The sequence below is a fragment of the Cricetulus griseus genome, chromosome 4 (genome assembly GCF_003668045.3).
Source record: "Cricetulus griseus strain 17A/GY chromosome 4, alternate assembly CriGri-PICRH-1.0, whole genome shotgun sequence".
Classification (NCBI taxonomy): domain Eukaryota; kingdom Metazoa; phylum Chordata; class Mammalia; order Rodentia; family Cricetidae; genus Cricetulus; species Cricetulus griseus.
Genome location: NC_048597.1, coordinates 47190740 through 47214853, shown reverse-complemented (window position 1 = coordinate 47214853; position 24114 = coordinate 47190740). Strand labels below are relative to the sequence as shown.

General features: G+C 34.7%; 1 protein-coding gene and 1 pseudogene across 4 annotated transcripts in view; both read left to right on the top strand.

Annotated features, from left to right (window-relative positions):
- Zbtb20 (zinc finger and BTB domain containing 20) overlaps positions 1 to 24114 on the top strand; it is a 760216-nt gene that overhangs the window by 267526 nt on the left and 468576 nt on the right. The window lies entirely within an intron of this gene.
- On the top strand, positions 11594 to 23874 carry LOC113835376 (annotated as a pseudogene).

Below are 24114 nucleotides of genomic sequence, written 5' to 3'. Positions count from 1 at the left end.
AATGCAGTTAATCTGTGTGAAACCTCAATAGATTTGATATTAAATTTCACATAAAAAGTTGGTAATTAATGGCAGTCTTCACACATAATTAGCAATGAACTTTGAACAGGGCCTGCCTGGGGGGAGTAGGATCATAGGAGTCTAGAATTCCAGAATCATTTCATCCTGGCAGGAGAGGCATTCTAGGCCCCTTCCTTTGTTGAACAGATAAGAAAAGATAAAGTAAGTAGCCAGGTATTTTTCTGGCAGGGACTGTAGAAAAGCCAGGACTAGAAACAAATGCCTGGTTCTGGTATAAAATGTATTCCACTATGGAGTTTGACTCCTTTATTTCTAACACTAGAGTCACTCTCACAGAATGATTTAGGCCATTATTTCTTAACTAAGTGTTCAGCCACTCTGGTAACATCAATGACAAACATTCATATAGTACTTTCCCTAATTACTCATTATAGTCTGTCTTTTAAGTTTTAAGGCCTTTATGAACCCAACACCATGTTTATATCAGAGTTGGCAGATAGAACTAAAGAACAGTGAGACTGCGTAAATCTGTGAAGGAAACAGAATCAGTAAATGTTAAAACCTGGTTTCAAACTCAGGCTTAGGAGTTCTAGATCTCATACTCTTTCTTACGCAGATCTGGAAGCACTTAGTTATATAACCACTTGGAAATAACTTGGATAAATTCTCTGGGCTCAAAACAAACAAAAAACAAAAAACCAGAAACAACAAAAATGCTCAAGAATTGAAGTAAAGCCCATTATTTAAAAATCAAAGTTGGGATAATTGCTTATCTATATAGAAAGGAAGAAACCATGAGAGAGAGGATAACTATGGTGAAATGAAACATTGCTTGCTCTCGGTGACTGTGCAAGGTTAGATCTGAGGGGTGTGATTAAAAGGACACAGTCATGGCTCAGTACTGCAGAACAGGATATCAGAGTAGACAACCTTGGGACTCTGCCCCAAGCTGTGTGACAGGCTGCTTGAGTGACACTAATGCTAGGGACAGAATTGGTTCCCTGAGTTAGCCCATTGGAACACAACTATGTTCAGATAGGCTGGAGTTAAAGAGCATCATTAAATTAATTCTGAAGTCATATTATAAAGTATTTAAGGACCAGAGCTCCAAATAGTTCTGCCTTTGAATCTTCACACTGCCCTTTATTAATACCATGCATTTGGTTTAGTTACCTGATGATCCTTCTTTGAGTTCCAATTTCTTCATCTGTAATTAGGATAATTGTACTAATCTCCTAGATTCATAGTGATGAGAAGTAAATAATATAAGTCTGTAAAATGCTTAGCACTGTTCCAGGCACATAGTAATATTAAACATTTTAGGAATGAAAAGTTCATTATTTTTTTCAAATATGGACTATAATGCTAATTACTTTCTTACATGGAAAAGAAAGCATGACCTAGCAGGTAATAATAAGTAGGACTTTATACCTATCAATCTCTCACTGCTTTTGGATAAGGGACCTTGAACTCTGAATTGTGAATAGTGCTTATAAAGGAAGCTTTGTAAATCAACTTACTTAAAATGCAGTAGAGCAGCTTATGATTTAAAAGCATCCTGTGGTGAATCCTTTTATAATGCGAATAATCATCTCCTAATTTATCTGTTCTGTAAGTTCAGATTTTGGCTTAGTGTGTCTTCTTAAAGCAAAGAGTACACCTGCACTCTTGTTCCTACAAGGTAAGCAGTACTTTCATGCTGGGAAGACTTTCAGAGAAATACTGGGGTGCCTCTTGGATTCAAGATGGCATTGGGCAGTGTCTGCAGAGGCTCACAAGGCCCCCGTTGTCAGGAAGAACATTACTTGTACTCTGCGAGGCATACATTTTTAATGAGCATGCATCCTCATGTAGGTCAGTAGTCCTAGACTGTCATGAGGATCACTGAAGCCTAGGAGTGTTGCCTGGATTGAAGAGCTAGTTACTGAAAAACAATTCACCTCATGCCTCATTTTTCTGAAATTGCACTGGAACTTAACATGAAATTACAACATGCCACACAAATCCTTATGAAAAGCCAAGCAGTGTGGGAAGCTGTGCAGTAGAAAGAGCTGTGTGGGCTAAGATCTGACTGCTACATAGTAACTGCACGGGGTATAGATAGGGTGTCACTCCTCCTGTGTGTTTGTTTCTAATTGTATGCTAATCACATTGGATTTACATTTTATATGTAACTTCTGACTAAAAAAAAATTTTACTAATCTCATAATATAAGATCAACTGTTATGTTTCTTTCAGTCCAATAAAAAGATTAGAAAAAAAAGAACACTTTCAAATAGTTAAGAGGTTTTCATATCCCAATCAACAATACTTGTCACTCTGCCTCAGCTTGAGCCTTTTTTTTTGCACATGTGCAAATTTATAAAACATTTTATTTAACTATGCTATGGAGATGAATAGCAAAGTGGGCAAACTCAAACCAAATAAGTCTTTTCTACCATTAGCCAGCAAACATTGACCTGTGTTTGGAGAAACTTGGATGTATTTAAGATAAAATAACCTTTCCCACAAATTAATTATATCTAGATCTGAAATAATTATATCTTTTCATTGATTCTTTTTATTTCCACAGTATCCATGGGAATTTTGCCAATTCTTTATAGAGTGATTTAAGCTCATTCATACCTAACTTGGATGAAATACACTTTCAATATATGCCTGCAGCTCTGTCCTCTTCATGAGGGATGGGACAGCACCATGTATGAAATTCACAACCGTGAATGATATAGTTTTTCTCAAAGCCGGGCCCTTCAAAACACAAATGACGACTTTGTAAGAGCTTGGAGACCACTTCAAACTTTCTGAACTTTTGACACTTGTTCCAATCAGGATGCTGAGTGGAAATGTATCTGTTATCAAATTGAGAATTAAAACATTTAATACAGATTCAAGAGTTCTAAAGGACTACTATATGAGCCTTGAGTTTTTTTATTTGTCAAACAGTTCAAGCAGATTTTAAAGACAGACTCATGAATTTAATTCAGCTAAGGGGCAATGAAATTATAACTTTAGCCAAAATCAAAGTTCTGGTAAGGCTTAGTATTCTAAATCATCTTCAAACTTAAATTGACAAACCTAAAGATGCTAAACCCATCATATCTGACAATTTATGTAACAGGTTACCATGGTGCCATAGTGACCATACGAAGAGCAGAAAAACCTTTATGTTACAAAGATAAACAGTTTACCCATTTGTTCATTTCAGTTCTCCAGAAGAAAACATGCTCTTGGGTTTGCCATTTCTAAATTCAGTGTATAAAGACAAATAACATAGTAACAAACCATTTCTATTTTCTTAATATATGTTGGGAAACTAGTCTATGGAAAGTAGTTATCATTAGAGATACAGGATAATAGAAATATTAAAATTCAAAAAAAAACATAAAACCACATTTATGGAGAAATTTAAGTGTAAGCAGTATATTTTAAAATTTATTATGGTATCATATCAAAACATGATATTATCTTCTATAAACAAAGAAGAGTCAAGAAATATTGAGTATATATTCGATCTTATTGGAGGGTCAACCTGGAGACCCTCCCAAGATCTCATGGTTCTTGCCTTTCTGAAATCTATTTATACAACCCACCGGACAAGAAGATTACAAAAGAAAATTTTAAAAATTATTTACCTCCTTATTAAAGTAGAAGCTATAGGTTCCATAATGGAGTTCAAGTTATGCTAAGGCAGAATGTATTTTCTAAAAAATACTTGGTATTATTTGTGGCGAGTGGAGAACTCATAAAAGCCCAAGAGCACCCTCTAGTGAAACTTCTGTAATATGCCTAAGGGGGCTTTCTCTTGACCTGCACTGTCCCTTCCAAATGACCTTTGATTTTCCCATATGTAAACATTGGAATCCTGTTATCTGGCCTTAGCAATTTGCAGATCACAGAGAACGTGGTGTGCTTGGAAAGTACATCTAGTGGTAAAAACGCTCAACTACTAGGATCTGGCATCCATGGCCCTCATGGTTTTCCTGGTTTTCACTTATAAAATACCAGTCTATGATCAACAACTCAAATACTTGCTAAAATAGCTTTCAAAACTAATTAAGGAAATATAAGCAGTAGAAGTTTGTACTTTTGTGTTCTTTATAGTACAGCTAGGGACATTTTCATATTTCCAATATCAGGAATATGGCCAAGGTGATTTCTGGGGCTTGACAGGGTTGTGATTCGGTGGATAAAGGAACTCTGTATTTGACCAGTGTAAACTGTATGCATATACTCAATATTAAATTGAAATTTATTAATATATACAATTGATGCACATTGATCAACAATTAAAAAATTAAGTACTTCTAAAATGTAGGAATATAATTAAATATTTTATATACATGCTTCTGTATTTTAGAAAGATGAGTATAAAGAGACTGTCTTTTTTGTGGGTTTTCCCAGTGTGGTCTTTTTTTTATTTAATTTTTACAAATTATAATTTTACATGTCATACCCTTCTCCCTCTCCCCCCTCACCCCCAATTCCCCATCATCCCCTTCCCCCCCTCCACTCCCCATAGAGGGTAGAGCCCTCCACGGGGCCTCCCCAAATTCCACAACATCATCCTGGGCCAGGCCTAGGCCCTCCCCCATGTGTCCCGGATGAGAGCATCCCTTCACGTGGGATGGGCTCTCAAAGTCCCTTCTTTTTTTTTTCATTCATCTATTTAGCTCATAAATAAAGTCATGCACAATTATGATACGCAATACAGTATGTTCACAATGGCATGGCTAAATTAAACCAATTAACATGTTATGTCACACATATTCATCTTTTTTGTTTTGAGAACACTTTTTTTATCTCACAACTTTTAAAATATAGCATATTGTTATCAACCATATTTATCATGCTCTCTCTCAGTAGACCTCAAGACTTCACAGAGTCCATGCCTCTTGTCCAACTACAGTTTTATATCCTTAAACCAATCGTTTCCCCATTGTTAAAAACCCACATTGAAGCCTAATAGCCACAGGTTACACATAAAATTGAAATTGTGTGACATTTGTAAAGAGACTGTCTTAACTGTAAATTAGTTTAAGCTGTGAGTATAGCATTCTCATAGAGTAGTAACTATTACATAACAATTGCAACAAGGTTAATCATAACTTGATTTTATAAACAAGTTTACACAAAGTGCTGAAATTGGAAAGGAACTCAGAGATCTAAATCTCTCCACTTCAGACAGAGGAAAAGCCCTGCTTTACCTAAATGTTAAGCAACTTGGCAAGATGGTAAAAGTGGATAATGACAGCATTAGCGCTCAACAGAGAGTCCTTGTGCTCATTCTAGTGTTCCATGTGCTACAATAGCCTCATTATTAAATGTTTATAATGTGATTGCATAAGTTCATTCGAACTGATTTTGGACAATTCTTCATGCTTAGAGTGAAAGTGTGTATCTTACGAATCATTCTCTAATTCTGTCTGCACTGTCTTATATAATGGAGTAAGTTGCTTTCTGGGTTACTTCCAGGCAGAAGATCAATTCATGGTTATTTAGTGAGTCCTGTTTATGCTTGAAACACTGTGCCACACTGTTTACGTTGTGACTGACCCTTCAGTTAGATTAATATTTGAACACTACTAGTAACCATTCCTGTGAGACTCTGTTCCAGAATCGTGTGTTCTGATGGTTTGCCTCTTGCTGCTTACAGAAGTATTATATAATCAAATAAAAATAATGTCAACTATTGTTGGCATTCATTAAATTCAGTGTCTGTATTGAATATTGGCATCCAAATTTTAAAGAAAACAAGATATTCTTGGGATTATCCAACAGAGGTCAGGGCAATAGCTCCATTTTAAAAAATGTATAGGTTTGTTATCCAATTTCTTGAAAATAACTTTTTCCTAGAAAATAACCAAAATTTCCGTGTATTTATACTTGAGAATTACTGTATAAGAATGGTATTTTGGCAAGACATATTCTATATCAGTTCAGCAGAAGTATATGATTCATTCATGTCTCCTTTCAATACCACATTCTTAAACTTGGCTTTAACTTTAGTCTTAATACCTGTACCTTTCAACACTGTTAATGTTTGAGAGATGAGATGGCTATATATGGCAAATTAAAGCACAATGTCTTAATTTCAATTATTATTTAAAAAGTAGCTAATTTAGTAAATTTTATTTCGATTTGTTTGCCTGCTATACTATTCCTCAAAAAACAGTTGGCTTCTTTTTGTTTGTTTTAAGAATCATAAAGCCAGAAAATTTTTGAGCTAGAGGTGATCATAACTATCAAGAAGGCCAGCCTCTCCATTTTTTAGATAAATAAATCAATACTCCATAAGAGAAGGAAACTGGAAGTGTTTGATTTACAACTTAACTTTCAGGAATAGGCACATCTTTCTTTTCCTAAAAATAGTTGACTCTGGAGAGCAACTGGTCAGTTTTACAGGTACTGTGACCCAAAAATTGACCAACACTGTGTTATCCATGCATGGACTATACACACTATATTAAAATTGCCCACTTAGCAGCATAGTGGAGCATGCCTGCCTGGCCAGCTTTCCAATTCTTGTCAGTTTGCAATGATGTTAAAGACCACATTGAAACCCATAGGTGAATACTATTAAGTCTATTTCATCTTTAGATGCAAGTATAAACAGTCTCAGTAATGAGGCTGCATGGTCTCTGCATGGTCTACTAAATATTTTCAGGAAGTGGAAACCCCTTCTGGAGTTCTGAGAGAAACATCACTTCTAAAATGCCTTTAAAAGTACTCCAGCATAAACATTACAGTGGAACATTTCATTAGCTTTTTGAGAACAATAAAGAAATGTGGAGCATAATAGGCTAATATGTTTAAGTGGCCTTGGTAGAACCCTACTTAACTCAGTGGGATTTTCTGCAGCATGCAGAGGTGGAAAACCATTCCCTACATATGTATTGTGTAGGACTGCCTCCTTCCTTGTTGCATGCAGTGTAAATCAAAGAGAAGTGACTTTCCACCTGTAATTCTAAAATGAAGAAAAATTCAAAATACAAGTTTTAGAAGCATCAATATTTAGATGGGGATGGTCATTAACCAACAGTGCTAGTCTTTGGCATTCTGGATTACTGCAAGCTATAGAAAGGAATAAATGGAATATTAGCATTTCCCAACCTTTTACAGCTTATATTGCCATCAGGGAATTAAGATCCTAAAATTCCTAAGAAAAAGACATGATGTAAGCCAAATCTTATTGGTTACAAATTACAAAGTCTAATTCAACTAATGAAAAATTATTTTGCTACTTATGCTACAAATCTATCCTGCCAAATATTTGAATGAAGTAAATTGATGATTTAATAAAAAACAAAGTGGTAATTTTTTTAGTGATTTTATTAGGATTCAAGTAACTACACTGAGTGAATACACTGCTGGACTTGTAGTGTGATCTTCTGCCAATACTTTTAGCTCTTGGGGCTTCTATTTTCTCTGATAAAAATTGGGACTAATCAATCCTAGGGATATTGTGATCCTTATAATTCCCTTAAGTTTTTAGAGAAAATGTAAATTAAGTGTACAATTACAATGTTTTAAGTACATTCAAATAGACTAAATAGATAACAAATTAAAAGTATTAAGTATTTTCCTTTATGCAAATAAATTGTCATCATCAGAATTCATTGGAAAGTGTGAATTCATGTTCATGTGACATTGAATTAATGATACAAAGAAAAAGCCTTTTGACTGACAGACAGCTCGAGTGGCTGAAGTAGCATATTTAAGCCATTATGTTTGTTTGTTTCATTTACTGTCAAACCCTGTCTTCAAAATACTATCAACTAGTTATATTGATAGATGGAATCTGTCTTTCGATTCCAGGATGTGTTTTCTATCAAATTTTCTCTTCATTGGTTTTTGGAGCCTATATGCAAAATAATATACAAACACAAATGTAAAACCCAGCTGTAATTGTTGCTTAACAGTTGGGGACACCATGAATTCCTTAAGATGTATACTTGTACTGTAAATATCAGCAGAGCCACTAAAAGTGTGAAAACCTAAACAAAACTTACTGAAAACAATATATATGCTCCCCCCTCACCCAAAAGATGGTTTCCTAGCTACCCTATTTGCTCCAGTGGAATCTCACAAAAATGCTCCTGGCTTTCCAAGTTAGTCCAATAAAGAATCAAGTGGGTTTATTTTAAAATTTACCCTTAAATATGTTTGCTAGTTTTGAAATTCTGATTTTTTGCTTTGCTTGTGTAATTCAGAAACAGCTTTAGTTTAAAAACAAAAATTGGCAAAAATACTAGTGCATTATGTGTTCTAATCACGTATGGTGTTTTGAAAAAGACTCAAAATTGACAAAAGTGTTTCATTGTAATTACAGTTCAAATGCATGGATTTTCTCTCTCCTAAATTGTATTAAATAAAATAAAAACAACTGGCTTCTTAAATGAGTAGTAAATGAATATTAAATTATATACTTCTGCTATAATATAAAATACAACAGAGGTACAGGTGACATGCATTTTCATGGTATGTTCTTACAACCTTGATTTAAGGGAATTTTATGCTTTTTAGTTTATATTCAGGACTATAGTGTGATTTAGTAATAGTTTTTAAAGTTTGTGGAGTTCTCAGAAAATTTTATCCAGTGACATGGTTAATACTCAAACTCTAGTATCAGTGGGCCAGATTTTCTCTTTCATAGAATTCTTTGGTTTTTCCTGTGAGAGCTTTTTTTTTTTTCTTGATAATATATAAACATAGAAAGAGAAGTTTCTTTGGCTCATATTATACTCATGAGACAATGATGATGCCGAAGTCCTTTTCATAATCAGGACCTTTGTAGAGATTGCCCAGGTAGTCTTAGCCAAAATCTCTGTCTCATTGTACACTACTCCAGGGCAACATGTGGCGTGCCAGCTGGATGCCCTCCCTACATGCCTCAGGTGGCCACATTTCAATGGTGCCTATAGAGCACAGGCCAAATTCTCATTCTCTGTGTTAATCAGTGGGAGAATTCCCATAGAAAATGGGATGGAAGCATATTTCAGACAGACTCTAAGAGATCAGCCAGGTGATTAGGCCAGGACATTGAAGTTCAGTGTATATGTAGAATTTCTATGGCATTATCTTAGGTGACCAAAGAATGCTAGAAAATTTAGAGATACTTGGAATATCTTTTTACTACATTGTGATTGCTTTAAAGAGAATTCCACATTATTTTCCTTAGATACAGTAAAAGCTCATGATGGTTTATAAACTCAAAGACAACTGATAAACCCGGTAAATCAATGTAATGGAAACATTTCCCCATAATCTTCAAAGGATCTGAATTATATTTACTGAAGTCTCATTGGAATACTCTTTTCATTTAAATTCTGGTCAGTTCTACAAACATTTAGTAAGTGTGTATTGTGAGTAAGATACTTTAATAGATACTTTCAGTATCTCTATAACTTTATAGTATTGAAAATATTTTCACATTTATTTTCTTGTTTATGGTGAGGATTTACCCTTTAATTATTTCTTACATAAATTGCCTACAGTTTCAGATATTATACTTTGTATTTGTGTAGGGAATTTGTTCTTTATTTTAGATTTCCTTATTTTAGGTGAGCCTGTAGGAAGACATTTAGTTTTCCTTTAAGGAAAAATAAAGGCTTATCATTTTGTCATATTAAATTGACTGGGGTTGGAACTAGTGCATGTCTTCAAATTCTCTTGACAATAGGCTCATTTATGAATTAAATTTTAATTACTTAAGTGAAACTGTTCTTAAATTCAGCTAAAAATAATAATTTTATTTACTACATTTAAGGAAATATTTATTTAATCCATTCCATATATTTTCCTAATACAAAAATGTGATTTGTTTAGAAACTATTACATTAAATATTACTGCTCTACCTGAATACTACAAATGTTATGTAGTTCTGGAGAATATGTATAGATGCTATTGCATTCCACTCAGCATATACAATGTCTTCTACTATTGTTGCATCTAATTCACAATGGCATTTTTCACTTTTGTGTTGTTGCTATGATTTTGGTATTTTCTATCATCTTCCTCTCAGGCCTACATTGAAGTACTTGAAAAAAGCATAAGTTTTACGTTGATCCATCCATTTTATTTCACTTGCACAAAGTGTGGAAGTACAATTTATCCATATTGTATCTATCATATTTTCTAAGAATTAAAAAAAATCTTCACTATCACCGAACACTTTCCATAAAGTCAAAATACAAAAACTTGGTTGGGATTAATTTTTTTGTAGTATCAACTTGCAAAAAGATTTTCTCCAGGAACCCATCAGTTATGTCATTTTGGGCGTTTGGCCCAGAGGGCAGTCATGTTGACCCCATCTGCAAAGGTTGGCTAAACTAGAATCTTGGACTATGTAAATCCCATTCATCAAGGTCCACATAAAGTAAAGTAGGTGGGGAACAGGGGGACAGATGGTAGGGTCGACAGCAAGAAAGTTGTTGTTGACATTGATATAGACCCTTCTTCTTGCCAGAGTGACTCCATGGACTCCTTTTGGCATGAAAGCCTAAGCCAAAGCTATCATCTTAATGGAAGGTGAGCTGCAGGCACACTGGAGAGATCTAGACACTGTAGGTATCTAGAATTGGCTTAGATTCTGTCTATCAGCTTGAGTGTCATATGTATTTGATTGATGTGCAGTGGGGCCTGAAAGTGCTGCTTTGATGTTGAGGATTGTGTCATAAGGTTCCTGATATGGTGCACATGTCTGGATGGAATTGGACATTGACTATCTTTGCCTATGCCAAGCAATACCAGACTTGAGTGTATTATTCTGTGGATCAGTAGCAGATGGTGAGTGCAGACGTTTGGAGGGGGTGTGCCTTCAAACACAATATGGAGCCAAAAAACTTAGAAGGTTATTGCGTGTCTTGACTTTGGCAGCTATTTTTAAGCATTGACAAAAAATTCACATATTACCCATTGTTACTTTGAGAATACTGGACACATTGGTGTTACAGGCAAAAGAAGTATACAAAACAGAAATACTATTCTCTATGCTGGTCAAGTTGGTTGGAGAGAACTCTTGGCATTGGCTAAATGGGCCAAGTAAATGTTTTGGATTGTGTATTCTCAAACTTGTTTCCAATGCCAATGATCTTACTTATAAGTAGATAAAGGAAGGGGCATCAGAGTACTAAAAAATCCACATATTCTATTGTGGTCCAATGTGTTATTTAAGAGTGATCTTATTTTCTTTAGTGTTCAATTTGGGCAGAGTACTACATTCTTCAGAGAAAGAAAAACTAAGAAAATAAGTTCATTAAAACCATCTTACACACACACACACACACACACACACACACACACACACACACACACACACACACACACACAGGAACTATGGATGGAAATTCACAGATGAAAGAGCCTTATAGTAATTAGAGAAATACAGGACAAATAATTTTTCCTAATATTTGCTGTTTTTCCTTGAGTGGATTCTGAACACATATAAGCCAATTTTCATATCATAGTATTTTTCTAAAATGTAAGCTATAAAGGTAACATATGCTTATTAAAAATATTTGGAATCAAACACATTACAAAGCAACCTTGAATTGTTGCCACCATCAGTAAAGTATGATTCTAAGATTTTCTGTAACTCCTTCCAACTTTATGCACAACTCTAAAGTATATGTGTTTGCAGGTGAGTTTATGAATAAAAATTAGATCATGTATTGTGCTTTTTTACTATCAGTAATTAAATGATAGTTATAAAATACCTTCAAATTATTGCACCGTGTGTACTAAAATTTTTAAGTCAACTCCTCCATGTTTGGCACTAAAGTGATTTTGACCATTTTTTCTACTCTGAGGATCCATTTTCCTTTACAGGTGAATTTCTTGGTCAGAGAGCATGCACTCCAGGTTCTTTGGATAACATTCTCCCAGTTGGATGTGAAAGGAGTTTGCTCGCTAATTTTCTCACCTGTTTTGAATAGTATCATAGCTATTGTCAATTTGGCATGCAAAAAACAGGTATCTTTTGTTTTGAATCCTGTCAATTTGATTAACACAGGACTAGCATGCTTTTCATATACTTACTTTCCATTGTTTCCTTCTTTCTTTTAATTATTTGCTTGTGTCCTTTACTCCTGCCATTTTTCTAATTTTTAAGATTCTTTAAATGTTTTTAATTTTGTCTAACATTGTATAAAAATGTTTGTCCTGGTTTTCTTATGCTACATTATTGTTTTTGTTGTTGTTCATGTGAGAAAAACTAAAGGATTATATGGGTAATTCTGTTGTTATACTGTACTTTGTTGTTATATTGCTCAATAGCTTGAAATTGGGTAACTAGTCTACATTTTTATATTGATATTTTAGCTATTTTAATAGCTCTTGTTTATTCTTCATTCCTTTAAAGAGCCATTTTACCATGATATGAATTCTGCATCTTATTTAATTTTGTCCGAATAATTATTTCTCTTACTCACACTCATGACATTACATATAGATGACAGCCACAGTAGATCTTCTTGAGAGTCTTTCTTTGGTCCTTTCACTGTTTCTGTATTGTCCCTCTTAAACCTCCACAGATTATATGTTTATTAGGTCAAAGCTTTCATTTTTCTAATTTTCTTTTCTCACATCCCCTCCTTGTCCTCAAACCTCTCTGCATTTGTGTGTGTGTGTGTGTGTGTGTGTGTGTGTGTGTGTGTGTGTGAGAGAGAGAGAGAGAGAGAGAGAGAGAGAGAGAGAGAGAGGGAGAGAGAGGGTTTTGTATCATATGGTCTGCACTTGAACTTGCCATGTGAGTAATGATGGCATTGAAACCCTGATTCCACTGTCTCCCAAGCGCTAGCATTACAGTCAAGCACACGCAATCCCTATAGCTGTTTTTCTCTATTCAAAGATGGTTTTGATATTTTCACCTACATATTATTCACAATTCATCCCTTAACTGAGTTCATAAAATGTTCCCGTAAAAAAATGTATTAAACCTATAAATCAGTATTAGTGTCTTTATAATATTTAGCATTAACATTCAGAATTATACAATATTTTCCGTTATGAAATGTTTCATTCACAAGTCAATCTTGTCATTTTATTCATATGCATCACCAAATTCCTCAGTATAGATGTATCACATTCTTGTTGTGACTTGGGATTGTTTTAATTCTATTTTCCAAAACTTTAGTACAAAATACTTGACTTTTCTTTTTAATATTTAAAAAGAAATTAGTTTTTTCTACTTAGCTGTTAATACTTCCTTTGAAGTTATATTGAGTTTTCAAGGCAATTAGATTATCAGCCAACAGTAATAGTGTAGTCTTTTCTGTTTTAATTCTGTTTAATGTCCCATTTTATAAATTAGAATTTCTCAATCATTTGAGTGATCATTGTAATAGGAAGCATACTTCTTGATTTATATATTATATATATATATATATATATATATATATATATATATATAAATGCTTCTATCATCTTTCATAGTTAAGATTAAGATAAGTATACTTTGTTATATTGGTAAAGTAAATTAGAATTCTATTTTATTTGAGTATTAGAATTCTTTTCAAGTTTATATTCCACATATTGTTAAATATTCTGAAACTCTAATTGAAAGACATAGAATTTTTCCTGAATTATATTTTTAATTCAAATCAATTCATCACACATTTATTCAACATTCACTTTGTAACATAAAATTTTTACTAGGCATTGGAATTTAAGTACACTGGCCTTTCCCTTAAAAATGGTATATGGTAATTAAGAAAATGAAAGTTAAGACATAAAGTAATTGATTTCTCATTATTAAATAACTCTTACATTATTAGAAAATGATTTACATTTAGGAATTTATTCAGAAAAATTCTGAATAAGAACATTTATAAAATTTGTTAATACCCCACTAAGTTTATAAGATCAATGACATAGACTGTGTACATTCTATATAATTAGGAAGATGGGTTTCTCATAGTCAATCACTTTCTCGTGTAAAATGACTGAAATGACATATGCTCTTTGAGTAAATCACTTTTACAAAACTGTGATTGGGTTTTTTATTAACCCCAGAGTCTTTTGAATCTGTGAAATATCAGGAGGTATTCAAACAGTTGATGTAGGTTTGGTACTTAGTAATTTTATTTTGCTTCAATTTACATTATAAAATGCATCTTACTTTTCCCATCATGTGATATAATTTATCATATTTTTATTATTATATTTTTAATTTTTTTATTTTGCTCATTTAGAGAGTTTATAAATATTTTATATTTCTAAGTTGTACTCTTTCTACTAGATCCTTTATAATTTAAACAAAACTACAAATATTTGCAGTGTCAATTTTTTATACAACAGGATGCTAGTTATTATGAATTATAATACAGGAAATTTAGCTAACATACTTTCAAAGGTTTTCCTTTCTTCTTGGTAGATGTGAGTAAGGAAAAATATAAAATGGATAGCAATGAAATATGTATACTTTGCATGAACTAATATGTCTCATCCTTTTTATATTTTAGAAAATTATGAAATCATGCAAATTACATGTTGCTTATTTACCTTTCTTTGAAATAACCACTCTTCCCAAATAATCTTTTTTACAACTATTGCTTATAATTTTACAATGTGTTTCCAATATTTTATTTTTTATTTTTTGCTTTAGAACTACACTGGCTAGACAAGTGTGTGGGATTAACCTACACAGTATTAGTAGTGATAATTCCTTACAAATGACAGTACCTTTGAGTTAAACTGGAATGTGTATTTTTAATTTATATAATGTCTCTTAATCTTTCACAATTCTGTAGTCTTACTTTTTGTTGAACACTTTCTTGTGTGCCTAATTAAACCAAAGGTTGTTGTTTTCAAAACAACAGGTGATGCTGCGTAGCAGTAAGATTAATGTAGACTAAAATCTTTGCTTTCTGAATCTCTTCTTTCATTAAAGAGCTTCCCCAGTGTTGTAAAACCATTCACCAAAGAACTGACTGACAAGTGAGGAGTCACTGTGCTGACACAAAGTTAATGTGTCTACTCAAAGGGATGCTAGCAGGAAATGTGGCTGTATTAAAGGAGAATATCTTCATCCTTCAGACTTAAATGAATCTTTTTTATTCTATAGAGGTAGCATTTGAAACTTTAACATGCATTATATATTCTCAAAATATTGCTATATTTTATAAAATTTTATCCCTTCTTAATTTAAAGTGCTGGCATCAAATGATATTTGTCACAAGCCACAATACTTGTCCCTGTGGAACTGTTATTCTGTGTTAATACATAAGTAATACTATTGATTAAACAATATAGCCTCCAAACTTCAAGGCCTTTCTCAGCCACCAATTCCCTAACCTCACTGGAGCCTCCTATGTGGTATCATTTGTTTGAGGTCTTGTTAAAATGTAAATAAATTATGCACAGCACACTTTCTCTATTTACCCAACTTACTATACTGAAGCAACTGTCTTGATGGAACACAGATTGATATATTGGTGTGTTTCTGTACTAAACCAAAGTGAAGAAGGCGTTTTATGAATATTTAACAGAACCTACTTCATAACAGATTTTTGAAGTATTTTATGAATTGTAGATAATCTGAGCCATGGGATATGATGTAATTCTACATAACAGAGTTCATAGAAAGAAGATAACTCCTCAAAAAGAATTGTACTAGACTCCTGAGTAATATGCATTGGGACTTTTATAGCACTTTAACTTTATAAGCATATCTCACATTTAATTGTGCATATTACTATTGTGGTACTATAGTAAATATAGGAAGAATGAAAATATATAAATAAGGATGCTTCCTAAAACAATTTGTTTTTACTGTAATGTAATTTTTTCCCTCTAACATTTTAGTTTCAAATATGCCATCTTGTTTCTATTGAGAAGCAATTGCTAACTTCCATATTATTTCAGAGAAAATCTGTAATATCTGCATAACCATGGTACATTTCTCTATATACAAAATTAGAATTCCCCACAGGAAAAAATTAGATCAAACAAAAACTGTGCAATAACAAGTTATAATAAGTTATTAAAAGTTGATATTAAGTCTATGTAATATAATGCTACTTGATTAATTATTATATTAACTTTACTCAAGAAATAATTATTCTAGAAATTGTTCATTTGTTTGAGCACATACAAATAGTGAGATGAAAAGGCAATTCAGTGATGTGTAATAAGTCAAACTTGGCAAAATGGTACTATGATTTGTCTCACTGGTAGCTGAAAGGTGTTGTAGTAGGTAATGTGCTTACATATAATTCTGAAGATCACCCATATAAAAAGATGGATAGGGCAATGTCTGCTTCAGAGTCAAAATCAGGTGGATCCCTGTATCTTTCTGGATAGTCCAATCAGCAAGCTTGAAGTATAGTGGGAAACCTTGCTTCAAAAAATAAAATGGAGAACCTACATAAAAAATAGCTGGAGAACCTACATAAAACCAAACTAGGCCCTCCAAATGTGGATGACAGTTTGGTGGCTTGGGCAGTCTGTGGGAACACTGGCAGAGGAACCAGAATGTATCCCTACTTCATGAACTGACTGTTTGGATTCTATTCTCTATGCAGGGATACCTTGCTTAGCCTTCAGAAAAGGGGGAGGAGCGTGGTCCTGCCTCAATTTGATATGCCAGACTTTGTTGACTCCTTATGGTAGGCCTTACCCTTACTGGAGAGTGGATGGAGGTTTTGGGAGGGAATGCAGGCGGGTGGAGGGGGGAGGGAGAACTATAGTTGGTATGTAAAATTAAAAAAAAAAAACATTAAATAATTTAAAAATGAATAAAATGGGGGATTCAGGATGACACCTGATATTGACCCCTAGGCCCATGTGAACACATATTCAAACACATACACAAACAAAAAGTATCCCATTGAGATGGTATCTTAAATTACAATAGTGGTGATTATTGTTGTGCAAGCAGATTATCGATGTATTGAGGCTTGTAATTATTTCTTATGCATTCCGTATTTTTATCCTTTTCCTTGTGATTATTATTTATAATTATTTTCTTCTTTGACAATTGTATGCATTCATATTATGCTTTCTAGTTACCCTTACCCCCCTGCCTTCTCTCTTTCAACACTATCAAACTGTCCCCTTGCCAGTCCCTTTCTCACATTCATGAAGTCTTTTGATTTTATCTTATGAACCACTGAGTTTAACAAGGGCTGTCCGTGTGGTCATGGGTTTTGAACTATCCATCAGAACCTTCTGAGCTTACCTGGAGTACACCAATGAAGTCAATAACTTCCTTTCTCCATCTTTAGCCAATCCTTCACCAGGGTCAGGTGTGGTCCAGTGAATCTCTCTATCTATGATGGATTGATGACCAGACTGGACTTAAGAAAGGCAATTAAAACTGCTTTTGTATCATGATTGTTGCAATTTTCAGAATAGCATTTCCTGTCATTTTCCTTATCTTCCTGCTCTTACAGTCTTTCCCCACTCTCTGTTTTGCAATGCATAAGTTGGACCTTTTAAATGTCCTGTTCAGTGCTTGGCACTTAGTCATCACCTGTTCAGCACATGAGTCTTGCATTCCTCACAGTTCATTGTGACTCTGGTGAGTCTTAGTGTAGCATTTGTCCATGCATATAAACATGAATATTTAGAAAGCATTGAAACACCATGACTCTTTAGCTAAGTTCCCATCTGGGTCCAAGATATCTGTTATGGGGTTTTCAGTGGGTATACAGTACCCAGCATGAATGCCTTCCTGTAGATAGGCCTCAGATTCAATCATAGAGTGATTGGTTATCACCATAATAGTCAGTATTGTGCCAGTGGACATATTTTGCTGGGCAAAGTGTATTCATAGCATTTTCAGGATTCATGGTTGGCTAGGATCTTGATGACTTTCCTCCTGTAGCAGCTTACATTGTACCTTTTGTAACTGTGAAAGTTATCCAGAAGGGAGGAAGCTTCCAGATCAGTTACAGCTTGATTTCTCTGTATCTTGTAACAAAGGAGTATCTTTGCAATAAAGTCCTGTCATTCAGTTCTGGTGTGTAAGCAAAAGGAATGGTAAGAGCTTGTATTGTTTGGGTGACAAAATATAAGTTCAATCAAAGACTTCTGTCTCAAAAACAGTGAGGTGAAGATCAAATGTGGCAGACCCCAAATGTCAGTCTGTAGCTTTCTACACATATACACAGGCAAGCACACCTAGACACATATGTGCACACACACATACACCACATATATTCAAATAGAAAATAATTTTGTTTATAACATTATGTACATTTGGAAGCACTGGAGTCAGACCATATATGTTGAAGCTATACATTATAAATACATAGGCTGAAAGAGAGATATTTACAGGACGTTCTTCAGTGTATCAAAGTATAACTATGCAATATTGTGGTAAATTACTTCCATGAGTAACAAGATATATTTTGTATATTTCTTTATTTTCAATATAAGCTGATGATATCTGATTATGTATAATTTAGTATTTTCAGTGCTAAAAGATTCAGATCAGACAGATATTCCACTCTGGATTTTCTTAGAGTATCTGTAGGTAAAAAAAATCAGAAGGGCTGCAATTATTTTAGGGAGTTTTCCATATATTCTGAAGTTATAACTTTGGCTGTTATTAGATGAGAATGAATCCAAAGTATAGCTATTCTTTGTTAATATTAGAAACAACTATAATTTGGGGGTTAAATTGAATCCTCCAATAGAAATTGCAATGCCTAACAGAATACATAGCAGAAGAAATATTCACCTATTTTATCTGAGAGACTAGCCACAGAAGTTCCAATTTAGAGGACCCAAAATCTGTTTAATTATTTGTCCCCTACCCTCCATAATCTACAGTTAAGTTAGAGACTTTTAACTTTCATTATAATAGTTTGGATGCTACTAAGTGATAATTGTATCACACAAGGTAATAAATTTCCATCATACTCCATGTTCTAGATTACTCAAACTTTGAGCAGTGTATGTGGTATTTCAGAATCTTATTATGAATTATATTTCTTATTTTTCAAATGGAAACAGCAATCCTTATGGGTACAGGATCTTTAAAAAGAAAAGTGAATAACTATAGCTGTGGTATGAGGCAAGGCTTGGTAAGGATTTATCTGACATTTTGTAAGTATGAAGCATTAGTTTTGTCCCAGAAAGAAAAATCAGATTTCAGAGCTAAAATTTCATACATTTTGTATCTTTACAGAGTTTGGTGTCTCTGAAGGGCAAGTTTTGAAATTTTCTAGAAACACATGCTACATGTTTATTTCATCTTATGTGATAGCAGTGATTTTGTAAATCTATTCATAATCATAAATGCCCTATGTAAGTGTATTCTCAAGGGAATTTTTTGTGGATCTTCAATTAATTAAAGAGTCACCTTTACAGTAAATATTATTTCTACCTTTCTATATATGAACTTCATAATTTATCAGTTTTTAATTCCTAAGTAGGTTATCCTCTTATAATATTCTTGAAAAAAATGCCTTGAGTGAACACAGGAAATCAAGAGACACAATAGTATGTTCATACATACAGACCTTAATCCAAGTAAGTATTTAGACCAACTTAGAGATCCCAGAGCTATGGATTTGTATGATATTAAGTCTAGATTGCATGTTTTCCAAACACCAATAATGAAGGCATTAAGGTCAACAATTAATGAATTGGATCTCATGAAACTGAAAAGCTTCTATAAGGCAAAGAACACTGTCATTTAGGCAAAGCAGCAGACTACAGAATTGGAACAGATTTTTACCAACTCCACATCCCATAGAGGGCCAAAATATGTAAAGAACTCAAGAGCCAGGTGTGGTGGTACTTACCTTTCATCCCAGTATTTAGGAGGCAGAGGCAAGTGGATCTCTGTGGGTTAGAGGCCAGTCTGGTCTACAAAGTGATTTCCAGGACAGCTACGGCTGTTACACAAAGAAGCTCTGTCTCAAAAAGCCAAGAAGGAAGAGGAAGAAGAAGGGGAGGAGGAAGAGAAGGGGGGAAAAAGAAGAAGGAGGAGGAGGGGGAAGGTAGGTGAGAAGGAAGAAGAGGGGAAGGAGGAGAAGAAGAAAGAAGAGAGAGGGAGGAGGGGAGGAAGAAGAAGAGGAAGAGGAAGAGGAAGAAGAAGAAATCACCACAGACTTGGTATTAAAACCCAAATAATCCAATTTAAAGTGTGGTACCAGATCTAAACAGAATTCTCAGTAGTGGAAACTCAAAAGGCTCAGAGGCACTTAAAAAAATGTTCAACATCCTTAGATATCAGGGAAATACAAATCAAAACTGCTTTGAGATTCCATTTTATACCTGTCTGAATGACTAGGATCAACAACACAAGTAACAGCTCATGCTGGTAGGAATGTAGAATAAGGGTAACAACCTTCCATTGCTGGTGTTAAGTACAAACTTGTATGGCCACTATGGAAATCAATATGGTGGTTTTCAGAATTGGGAATTGATGTGTCTCAAGATCCAGATATAAAATTCTTGGTCTTGGGTATATACCCAAACGAACCTTCATCCTACCACAAGGACACTTGTTCAACCATGTTCATTGCAGCTCTATTCATAACAGCCAGAAATTGGAAACAACCTAGATGTCTCTCAACAGAAAAATAAATAAAGAAAATGTGGTACTTTTACATAATGGAATACTACTCAGCTGTTTAAAAAATGACATCATCATGTAAAACAACCCTGTTTCTAATTCAAATTTAAAAAGTTGAAAAAAATAAAAAATAAAAATGACATCATGGGATTTATAGGCAAATGGATGGACTACAAAAAATAATAATCCTGAGTGAAGAACCCAGAACCATAAGATAAATAGGATATTTACTTGTTGTGGATAATAGCCATTATGTAAATGATAACCAAGCTACACTCTGTAAACCTAGAGAGGTTGGGCATAACAGAAAGAACTGGGGTGTAGGGCACATTGATCTCCTTGAGTGGGGAGAAATAGAGTAGATTTTAGGGGTGGACTGGGGGTGAGGGGGACTGTCACAAGAAGATCATATGGGAATACAAAGGAGAAATGGGTGGAGTTGGGGGAGGGAATACAGGGGGAGGGCTAGAAATGATGGGCATTTGAGTGGTGGTATGAAAACTTAGTGCTATGAAAACCTCCTGAAATATATGAGTGATACCATGATGAAGTCTTTAAATAATGGGGGAAATGAGTCCCAAATGACCATTTCTTGTCAGTAAATGAAGCTTCCGGTACTGGGATTGGGTTACATCCAGTTGAGCTGTTGGCCAAAGGGGTTCAATGGAAATCACCAAACAACCCAGGCTATTGTCAAGATAGTAAGCTGCTTTCCACAAACTGAAAGCAAGGTCCCTTTGGTGAAGACTACACCCACACAACAAATTGAACAGAGAGAGGTCTATCTGATGCCTACATGGAACCTTCAGCTCTACATCTAGTGTCTTTAGTATGGGAAAGTACTCTCTGCTAAATTTTTAAAAAGCAACTCTTGAACTTTCATAAGCGGTTTGGCAACTTCACCATTATATATTCTACTCACATTCCAATCTTCAAACCCACCCTGCCTTTGTCAGAATTGAAAGGCATTTAGAATGCCTCTTCCCACAAATTTTTAAATTTTACAGATGTTCAGTCTATGGATGATTTCTCATATATGTGTCACCATCTTGGAATTTTTATTTATGCCAGTATAACTTACACATGCATGCATACATACATACATACATACATACATACATACATACATACACACACACACACACACACACACACACACACACACACACACACACCTGCAACTGGACCTAAGTTACTGAATTGCAAGGACAAGAATTAGGCAATGTCCAGTTATTGAAGAATGCCAAAATTGTTCATGTTTACTATAAAAGTCACAAAATATATCATCCAAACTATAGGAAGGGAGGCAAATTATAGGAAGGGAAGGAGGGAGGGAAGGAAAAAGGGAGGGAGGGGGGAGGGAGGGAAAGAGAGAGAGGAGGGAGAAAAATATGTTCCCCAACCTCCATAATATGGTGAATAACACTAATTTATGTATTTGAAAAGCTTGTATATGCCACATAGGAGAAGAACAATAGTTTTGAACAAGTTTGTAAAAAATTTTAAAGTAAAAGAGGGGAAAACAATCTTACACAGAGAAATGTTACAAAAAGAAAAGAAGATTGAATATGTATTGTAAAGCCACTCATTAATACCTGAATTCTTACTAGATACAAAGCCAGAACTCAAAGAAGTTCTGAAACAAAAGAAAATACAATTAAGAATTTTATATCTAGCAAAACTATCTTTAAATATCAAGATAGAATATTTCTCAGATAAAGACAAATTATTGATAATAAACTTAGATGTACATAGTAAAGAAAAATTTAAGCTAAAAGGAATTGAGAACAGACTGTGATTAAAGTGTACCCATTGTTTGAATATGAGTCACTTGTTAAAGAAATAGTTCCCCAGGGAGGATCTTTTGGTGATTTGACCTCTAGAGCCTAGTAGGAGGTCTTTATGTCTGTGAGTTTTTTTGTCTTGTAAGGGCTTGTGGGACAATCCTGGTTCTCAGTTGCAATATGTTTCCTGGCCTATGAGTTGAATGATCTGCTTTAACATTGTCTGTGGCTGTAATATGCTTCCCACTCTAGGGTCTCCAATCAGTGGGCCCACTAGATCATTTAATGGAATTCCCAAAATGTGATAGAAAATAATTCTTATTGTTTCATAAGTTAATTATCTCAGATGCTTCATTATAGTGACAGAAAGATAAATAACATATATAGGTAAATATATAACATAAATAAATAATAATACCAGATCAAAAGGAATAATTTAATAACAATAAGAAAAGAATAAAATAGAAGGAAAAAAGTTCTCTGTTGGCAGTATCTGATGGCATAGTATCTCCCAAGTAATTCTCTGTTCCAAGGAATGAGTCTTCTTGCCCCAGAAGCACAGTAGTCTGCATGGTGTAAAAGTAAGGACATTTCCAAGGATGGCCCTTTCAAACTTTTACACCTCCCAGCCTTTCTAGGCTACAAGGCTGGCATCGCCCACAGTATCTAGGAAATTGACAGTCCTGGATCTAAGGTGGTGAAAAATAAGTCATGGAGGCTGTAACCATCATTTAGATACCACCCACGGTGGTTGTAGCCATTTGGGGATATGTGGAAACCCCAAAAGACCTCTGCACTTTCAAGGCAGTCTTTACTGGACTCATCAGTGATGAGTGTAAAAGGCATTTCTCAAGAACAGGCACAAATATAAGAAGGCCATTACTACAAGAAATGCAGGACAACATGAGAAAGACAACTGGTGGAGGACTTCACCAGCGCCAAGTCATGCCAAGTCATTCAAACAAAGGCCCACACTCAGATGTGTCTGCTTCCTCTGTGCCAGAAGGAGGCCTCCTTGAAGCAGACCCAGGTGGATACAGGTGCTGTCTCTGAAAAGCTAGACTGGGTCCAGAGAGGATGAAGCAGTAGGTTCCTGTGAACCAGGTGTTTGGACAGAATGAGATGATTGATGTCATCAGGGTGACCAAAGGTAACGGCTATGAAGAGGTCACCAGTTGCTGGCAAGCAAAGAAGCTACCCTGTTGTACCCTTCTAGGGATGTAAAGTTGGTAGTATTGGAGGGTGGCACCCTGCCTGTGTGGTCTTCTCTGTGACTTGAGCTGGGCAAAAAAGCTCCATAATCAACAAGATATGCAAGATTGGTCAGGGCTAGCACATCAAGGATGGCAAGATGATCAAAAGCAATGCTTCTGCCAATTATGACTTGTTTTACAAGAGTACCAACTCACTAGGTGACTTTGTCAATTATGTTGAGATGAGCAATTAATTACCTTGTAATGCTAAAGGGCAAAGGCAGTGTGGTGGAAACCAAGAAGGGACTGGTCACACTCTACAAATCCTTGCTGGTTCAGACCAAATGATGAGCTCTTGTGGAGAGTGTCATCAACTTCATTGGCACCATCTTCAAGTTTGGCCAAGGTCATTTCTAGACCATGTAATCATTCATGGGACCACAAAAGGAAGCCAAGATTTCCAAGGATAAAGGTACTTAATCTGCCAGAAGCACCTTGTGAAGATGGTGGCCAAAAAAAACCAAGAACAATTTATTTGAAATGAACCAGCCTGGAAATGCTAAGGTTAACAAGGCTAACCTAGGAAGA